The 8728-nt window shown below is 44.2% G+C and overlaps 1 long non-coding RNA gene across 1 annotated transcript; it reads right to left on the bottom strand.

Moving 5' to 3' along the window:
- Window positions 1-791: 791 nt before the first annotated feature.
- On the bottom strand, window positions 792-8038 carry LOC311518095. The gene is made up of 3 exons (XR_014710893.1): window positions 7852-8038; window positions 1708-1821; window positions 792-964 (listed from the first exon to the last, which is right to left on the bottom strand). It is a non-coding gene; the product is annotated as an uncharacterized lncRNA (long non-coding RNA).
- Window positions 8039-8728: the final 690 nt, after the last annotated feature.

Genomic DNA, 8728 nt, shown 5'->3' on the forward strand with positions numbered 1-8728 from the left:
AGAGGGTGGTGAAACACTGGAATGTGTTACCTAGGGAGGTGGTAGAATCTCCTTCCTTAGAGGTTTTTAAGGTCAGGCTTGACAAAGCCCTGGCTGGGATGATTTAACTGGGAATTGGTCCTGCTTTGAGCAGGGGGTTGGACTAGATGACCTTCTGGGGTCCCTTCCAACCCTGATATTCTATGATTCTATGAGATCAAATTAAGAATTACTTATGCCATGTCTACAGTACAAAAATAAAGTCTACCTAACTTAGTTCAGCATACAGCTGCTGCAGTAATTACATCATTTGTGTGTGTCTTCCCTTTGCTCCTTGTGTCAGCTGTGCACATAGTGTAATCGACCTAAGCACTATTGGGTCGACTGTACTGTCAGAGTGGGGCATTGTGGGATGGCTCCTGAAAGCCACTACCAGTTTATGTAAGCTACACATTGTCTACGCTGAGGGCATGTCTACAGTACAAAATTATGGTGACCAAAGTTACATCAGCATACAGCCTCTGCCGTAATTAAATAGCTTTTGTGTGTCTACACTACACTCCTTGTGTCAACAGTGCATGTCCTCATTAGGTACGCATGCATCAATGCAGAGAGTAATGTACCATGGATAACTATCCCACCATACAACTCACCACCATATATCGCAGGGAGTTTTGGAAAGGTTTTGCAATGCCTCCTGAGGCTTAAACAAATCATGAAGATGTGACTGGGAACATGATTTCAAGGTCCCATAATGCAATGGTCTCCATCCCATAGTTTCATCTTGCATCCTCTAAGGTTTCATTCCTCTTTTCAAAATCCCCACAAACCCATACGTCCCTCCTTGCTGTCCACCACCTGTGTCAGAAGTATGGATCCTGCACAGCTCTGCACTATTGTGATGAGCATGGTAAGCACGGGGTGCCTAATCCCACAGTATTTGCAGAACTGCCAGAGGAGCCACTGGGAACATGCCGATTCCTTGCTGTGGGATGCAGAAAAAAAAATTAGAAGATGTTGGTGGCATTCACAGAGCAGCTGCAGATGGTGAAGTGCTGGTTCTGGGCTCGAGAAATGAGCAGTGACTGGCGGGATTGCATTGTCATGCAGGTTTGGGATGATGAGCAATTGGTGCAGAACTTTTGAATGCGCAAGACCACATTCCTGGATCTATGTGCAGAGCTTGACCCAGCCCTTCAGCACAGCCATATCAAAATGAGATATGCACTGACAGTGGAGAAGCAAATGGCAATCGCTCTGTGGAAACTTGCGACTCCCAATTGCTACTCACCAGGCGGGCTGTTGTGATGCAAGTGGGCAGGGCCATTAATTGCATTCTGTTACAAATGACTTTGGGCAATGTGCAGGACATAGTGGATGGTTTTGCAGCAATGGGGTTCCTAATCTGCGGTGGGGGGATAGATGGCACACATATCTTGGTTTTGGCCCCAGACCACTTTGCGACAGAGTACAGAAAGGGATACTTTTGTATGAAGCAAGCACTGGTGGATCACCAGGGATGCTTTATTGACATCCATGTGGGCTGGTCAGGGAAGGGGCATGACATGTGCATCTTTAAGAACATAGAACTGTTCAGAATGCTGCAAACAGAAACTTTCTTTCCAGACTGGCGGATTACCACTGGGGACGGTGAAATGCCAATAGTGAACCTGGGAGACCTAGCCTACCCTTTACTCTCATGGCTCGTGAAGCTGTAACACCGCTCACCTTGACAACGCCAAGAAGCCCTTCAACTATAGGCTCAGCAGATGCAGAATGACAGTTGAATGTGCCTTTGGTCATCTGAAGGGTCACTGGCGCTGTCTACTCACAAGATAGGGCCTTAGTGAGAAAAAAAATCTAGTTATAGCTGCCTGCTGTATTCTGCATAATATCTGTGAAGCAAAAGTGGAAAAGTTTCTGCCGAAGTGGAGGTGTTTTAAGCACCTGGATACCAGGGCTATACCAGCTCAACACAGAGCTATTCAGCTTAGGGAGGTTTTTGAAAGCCCATTTCAATAATGAGCCACAGTAATGTGTGTTGCTGTAGTGTGCTCTGCCTGGCATTGTTTTTTTGCACCCCACTATGAACCTTGTAATAAGTGCTGTGTATGGTAATATAACATTGCATATGCACCTATTACTATTTTTTGTGAATGATATCAGCCCCAGCCAGCATACACTGTGAACTATTAAAGAGTAATTAGGTTTCCATAAATAGATTTTTATCCCATACCCATGCAAACAGATAAATTAGTAACTGAATAAAACTCAATAAATAAAGGGAAAAGAACAGTCATTTCCATTTCAGAAACATGGACACCAACCATGTCTTTCACAGGTCAGTGTATGTGCCACTGTGATTGCCTGTATTCTCCCCCAGAGTGGAGTAGCAGGGGTAGTGCAACTGAGAAGGCCTCCTCTGGTGTACTCTCTCTAGTTCTTGGCACCACACTTTGGGAAAGATATGGACAAATTGGAAAAAGTCCAGAGGAGAGCAACAAAAGTGATTAAAGGTCTAGAAAACTTGACTGTAATGGGGCAGGAGTCACCACCATGGCGCCTCCTGCTGGCAGTCCTGGGAATTACCTCTCAGCCCTTCCAGTCCGCCTTCAGCTAGTGATGTCATACTTGCCGACACTGCTGTCTCCACTCTTTAGACCCACGTCGCTCCCCAGACCACATTGTCCTCTTCTGGGCACAGCTCTCTGGCTATGCCCCCATTGTGCTTTCTCCCCCACTTTCTTGGGGGACTGACAGTCCTTAGTCTCACCACTTGCCTCAGCAGCCAACTGCAGTCCAAGGTCCAGCCCCTCACCTCAGGGGCAAACTGCAGTCTGGATACTGGCCATTCTCCTCATTGGCAAGTGCAGTGCAGAAGGGGAGGGGGGAACCCAGGCCTGCATGCTACTCTGGGTTCTGACCCGGGGATCCTATAGCCAGCCACTATCTACTGCCCTCCTCCAACCTGCTGCCTATTTTCCCTGGGCTACTTCCCTCATAGCCCCAGTACCCTCTCAGCCCTTGTTGCAAGACCCCAGCCTGGCAGTGGCCGGCCGGCAGCTCACCCTCGCCCTCCACACAGGCAGGCTCCTCCCTTGCCTTCCAGGGAGAGATTGCCCTCTGCTTTACTGAGCAGCCTTTTATACATGGCCCTCGCCTGCCCTGATTGGCTGCTACAGCAAGCCTTCCTCCTACCGGTGGGCTCAATAACCCTTTTCCTGATTCATGGGTTCTGCACAGCTTCCCTGGTGCTACTTTTAACCCCCTTCTTCTCTCAGTGTGGGGCAGTTGCCCTGCCACAATGACCTACAAGAAAATTTTGAAAAAAATGTGTTTGTTTAGTCTGGAGAAGAGAAGACTGAGAGGGGACATGATAAATCGTCAAATACGTAAAAATTGTTATAAAGAAGAGGATGATAAATTCTTCTCTGTATCCACTGAGGACAGGACAAGAAGTAATGGGCTTAAATTGTGGCAAGGGAGCTTTGGACATTAGGAAGAACTTCCTAACTGTAAGGGGAGTTTAGAACTGGAACAAATTATCTAGGAAAGTTGTGGAATCTCCATCATTGGTGGTTCTTAAGAACAGGTTAGAGAAACATCTGTCAGTGATGGTCAAATAATTAGTCCTGCTTCAGTGCAGGGGACTGAACTAGATGACCTTTGAGGTCCAATCCTATATTGCTAGGACAAGAGAAAAGATTAATAAAAAAAATAACTAAAAGTAGGGTTGAAGAACTAATAACAGAAGTGCCCTCAAGAGTATCCTAACCACATACTTCATGATCAAGAAATCATACTGTAGGAGCACTTATACATTTACATATGCTGTTCTTCCACAAAGATGTTTACCCTAATTTCTGTGCTGTTTAATTTGAAAGACTTTCTGCTCACTGACATTGCCTGAGTTTTTGACCATTCTGAGTTGAGGGTTCTCACCTTCCCGTGCATGTGCATAAATGACTTCAACACAGTTTTCAGGCTGAAGCAGGAGTGCAGAACAAGTGATAGTCATATGGAATTTCAGAGTTGGCAGTTAGTGACACCCAGATCCACAAACATACCTAGGTGCCTAAACCCCAGATTCAGGCACCAAACTCCTAGTTTTGGCTCCACTGAGATCCATAAAACTCCTGCCAAACCAGTAGGCACCTAAACTCCCTCAGTGCCCAAGTTTTCAGGGTAAAAGTTCACTAGTGGCCTGTGTTTTGCCTCTGAGCATGCACACTACTGCCTCACTCTCAACATCTGGATGCCTATCTCCTGCCTAAGTCCCCGATTCACAAACCGGGGAAGGTTTCAGAGTAACAGCCGTGTTAGTCTGTATTCGCAAAAAGAAAAGGAGTACTTGTGGCACCTTAGAGACTAACCAATTTATTTGAGCAGAGATGTTCTGACATGGACTTCCTCAGTCTTTCCTTTTGAAGCTCTTCCACTGTGGCTAAATAATGAAAGATTGATTAGAGCAGGGGGACTGAACCCAGGTCTCCCACCTCCCATGTGAGTGCTCTAACCACTGGATTACAGAGTCATTCCCATTCTCTCTCTCTGGACCAATGACTATTTAAGTATTTATCCACTGGAATAGTTACTGGCCTAGACAGAGAGAGGAGGTGAGAATGATGCTGTGGTCCAGTAATTAGGGCACCCTCCTGTGAGGTAGGTAGGATTTGAACAGGCATTTCCTTTCTCCTCAGGCAGAGGAGGGAATTGAACCTTGCACATCCCCCTTGGCAGTGAAGCAGACAAAGGCCCCAGCTGGAGAACAAAGGGAAAAGGTGTCAGGTGGCTGGGTTAAGAGCTGGTCTTTGGAGAGACTCACTAGGAATGAAGGAGAAAGAGACAGAGACAATGAGAGAGAGTGAAGATGGCTTTGATGGCAGCATGGCTCAAGGGTGCCTTAGTCTAGTGTTTGCCAGGCTGAACTCTATCTTTACTAACAAAGGACTTTCAGAATCTGTATGCCCGGTGACTAATAATATTGTTACCTTGTTTTGGAAAGGCTGCCTAGTGTCACTGTAAATACTCACTGAGACCATTGCATCTTGAAGAGGTACAGTACAAGCCTTCAACAGGAGCCTGACTGGCCTGGATTTGCTGCAGGGAGCCACAGAGACAGGGATTGCTGGGCTTGATGGGATTGCTCCTGTGGAACTGTGTGGGTTTTTAGGGCCCAGTATACTAAAGAGGTCACTCCCATGGGACTGGTCAAGGCCTGTGGCTTAGACCAGACCATGTGTATCTATGACAGCTAGTGGGATTTCAGGCTTTGGCTGGATCCTTCCTGCAGTTTCTTTCCCCACAGCCTCATGGATTGCGGGAGGGAGATGCTACCTGGGTCCTAGTGCCCCAAAGGGGTCTCCGCTACACAGTTCTGAGTATGGAGGTTTTGGAAGGGAGTGTCTCAACTGGGGTGTGGGCAGTCTGACCTAGTGGTTAGAGTAGGACTCAGGGATCAGGGCAGGTCCAATACCAGAAGGTCACAGTCCAAAACAGGCCAAAGGGCAAACTGAGAGTCAGGCAGGGTCAGGTTACCAGGAGATCAGAGTCCAAACCAGGACTCAGGTGTCAGGCAGGGTCAGGAGATCAGGAGCAGGTATCACAGGGGAAGCAGTCCAAAGCAGGGAGAACCCAGTTGCATGGACAACTTCCTGTTTCTGTGCTGGATTTATATAGAAGTTGTGACCCAATCAGGACCCCAACATTCTGCCAGTCAGATTCCATAACTGGAGTCCTCCGTCAGAATTCACTCCTATTCTGAGGACAATAAGCAGGTCACTGATGGCAGGTTGGAGCTTACTAGCTCCAAAGAGCCCTGTGGACCATAGTCCCTGACAGAGTATCTTATATGGAGTTGATTGGTCCCTGTTTTACCCCTACCACCTTGTGTAGTAGTCCCTGCTTAAAATGCTTTCTGCAGTTTTGATTGGATGAGACCTGAATGTTTGTGTTTGGTTAATGAAAGCCATAAGTGAAAGCTGTTCCATCCTTTGACCCACAGGAGTCTTTAACCTAGCTTATTTCAGGGATCAGAAGCTGTAAGGCCAGCCCTGTCTGTCCTTTTGCATTTAACATCTGATTTTTTTAATGATTGTATGAGTTACACTTGCCGCTTTAGATCGAGATTCTACTATAGCTATTTAACTCCTCAAAGATTTTTAGTTGACTTTTTCACTTTATTTTCCAAATTTGTTTATCTGATTCTATGTTTAACTGATCATCTTGTACAGAAGGAAACAACTGGTGTGTCCAGCTAAATGTTCCAAATTAATAAGCAGCAGATTCAAAACAAACAAAAGGAAGTATTTGTGAAGCCAAGACTATAACAGGGCTCAAAAAAGTACTAGATAAGTTCATGGAGGATAGGTCAATCAATTAGCCAGGATTGGCAGGGATGGTGTCCCTAGCCTCTGTTTGCCAGAAGCTGGGAATGGGCAACAGGGATGGATCACTTGATAATTATCTGTTCTGTTCTTTCCCTCTGGGGCACCTGGCACTGGCCACTGTTGGAAGACAGGATACTGGGCTAGCTGGACCTTTGGTCTGATTCAGTATGGCCATTCTTATGTTCTTAATGAGCCAGAGGAGGGTGTCAACAGAATGTTAATAAAATTTGCAGTTGATACTGTGACACCCTGGCACCCTAATATTCACCACTGTCATGTAATTAGGATATGTTTTGTATAAAGTATGCCTTGTGAAGTATCATTCTAAAAGTCTTGATCTGCTAGACATTAATATCTCATTGAACAGTATGTGCTATCATTGTATGTGACGTTATGAAGTTTGGCTAAGTATGTGTTACCAAAACATGTTGTGAGGTTGAAAAACTTACACTGTACCGATCTCTGTGCACTGCAAGATGGTATAATTTTGGGTTTATACTCCAGAGGGGGGTTGCACACCTTAGGAATTGGGAGAACCTGTGTGTATGTAATGTTGCCCTGGATTTAAGGGGTGTGTATACCCCAGAATATGATTAAGTTAATTGCAACCATATTATATGCAGTCAGCCACTCTAAATTCATAAAATAGAACACCACATAGTTAAGGTTTAATTTGGAGACAGGCTTTTAGAAACAAGGTCATATCTAGCTGGCAGTTTCTGCTAACCAGAATGGGAAAAGGGGACAAATAGGTAAAGAATTAAGATTAAAAACCTTGTTGGTTAAAAACCTTAAATCTCTAGACAGCTCTAATATTAAACGTTTATGAAAAATGTAAAAAGTAATAATATTGTAGGGATCATTATAACTTATGTGTTTTATAAAAGTTAGTTATAAAAAATTATCAGATAAAGTGTATGTCAAGGTTCCTTCCCCACTCTGAACTCTAGGGTACAGATGTGGGGACCTGCATGAAAACCCCCCTAAGCTTATTTTTACCAGCTTAGGTTAAAACTTCCCCAAGGTACAAACTATTTTACCTTTTGCCTTTGTACTTTATCACTGCCACCACCAAATGTCTAACACCGGTTACTGGGAAAGAGTCCGTTTGGAAACGTCTTTCCCCCCAAAATCCTCCCAAATCTTACACCTCCTTTCCTGGGAAAGGCTTGATAAAAATTCTCACCAATTTGCATTGGTGAACACAGACCCAAACCCTTGGATCTTAAGGACAATGAAAAAGCAATCAGGTTCTTAAAAGAAGAATTTTAATTGAAGAAAAAGTAAAAGAATCACCTCTGTAAAATCAGAATGGTAAATACTTTACAGGGTAATCAGATTCAAAACATAGAGAATCCCTCTAGGCAAAACCTTAAGTTACAAAAAGACACAAAAACAGGAATCTACATTCCATTCAGCACAGCTTATTTTCTCAGCCATTTAAAGAATCAGAATCTAACGCATATCTAGCTAGATTACTTACTAAGTTCTAAGACTCCATTCCTGTTCTGTCCCTGGCAAAAGCATCACACAGACAGAGAGAGAGAGACTTTGTTTCTCCCTCCCCCCAGCTTTTGAAAGTATCTTGTCTCCTCATTGGTCATTTTGGTCAGGTGCCAGCGAGGTTATCCTAGCTTCTTAACCCTTTACAGGTGAAAGGGTTTTTCCTCTGGCCAGGAGGGATTTTAAAGGTGTTTACCCTTCCCTTTATATTTATGACAGTGTACTTTAAAGTAAATAAAGTGTACTTTTGAGAGACATTTTTCCTAACAACCTTTCTCCCCAGTGGGTGAGCAACTGGCTACTGCAAACCTGCTGTTAATTATTCAGTACCGTTCTAGATGTTAGGTAAATATCTGGGATGTTCTAAATCTATTGCTTATGTTTGTGTGTGCTTAAATCTAATAAACTGCAGTTTTAAATAAAGCATATTTCTTACATGAATCTTATCAGATGAAATTGCTGTGTTCCTATTAATTTATTTCTAACACTGCCTAAAGTGAAATAGTTAAGTTGTCCCTGTCGGAGGTTCTGAAAACCCTGGGTAACAGATTTTGGCGCATCAGCCAGGAGCTGGTATAGAGGAAGGGAACAATTGATGCAAGTGGTTTGTATGTTTGTTTGTTGCAATAGGTGAAAGGGACAGTGGAACAGGGTAACCTGTAATTCTCCATGCCGTAGTCTGTGAGTTAATTTATGGTCACATTCCGTTATTGATTTATGGGCTTAGGCTCAAAAGCCTGGTCAAGTAAAAAGATATGTCAGAAGGACAGGGAACACCTGGAAAGAAAGAAAAGCTAGAAGTAAATTTGGATAAGAACTTGGCAAATTTAATGTAGGTGCATAATAATGGTTTTTGG

Source organism: Lepidochelys olivacea (assembly GCF_965140295.1).
Source record: "Lepidochelys olivacea isolate rLepOli2 genome assembly, chromosome: 3".
NCBI classification, from domain to species: Eukaryota; Metazoa; Chordata; order Testudines; family Cheloniidae; genus Lepidochelys; species Lepidochelys olivacea.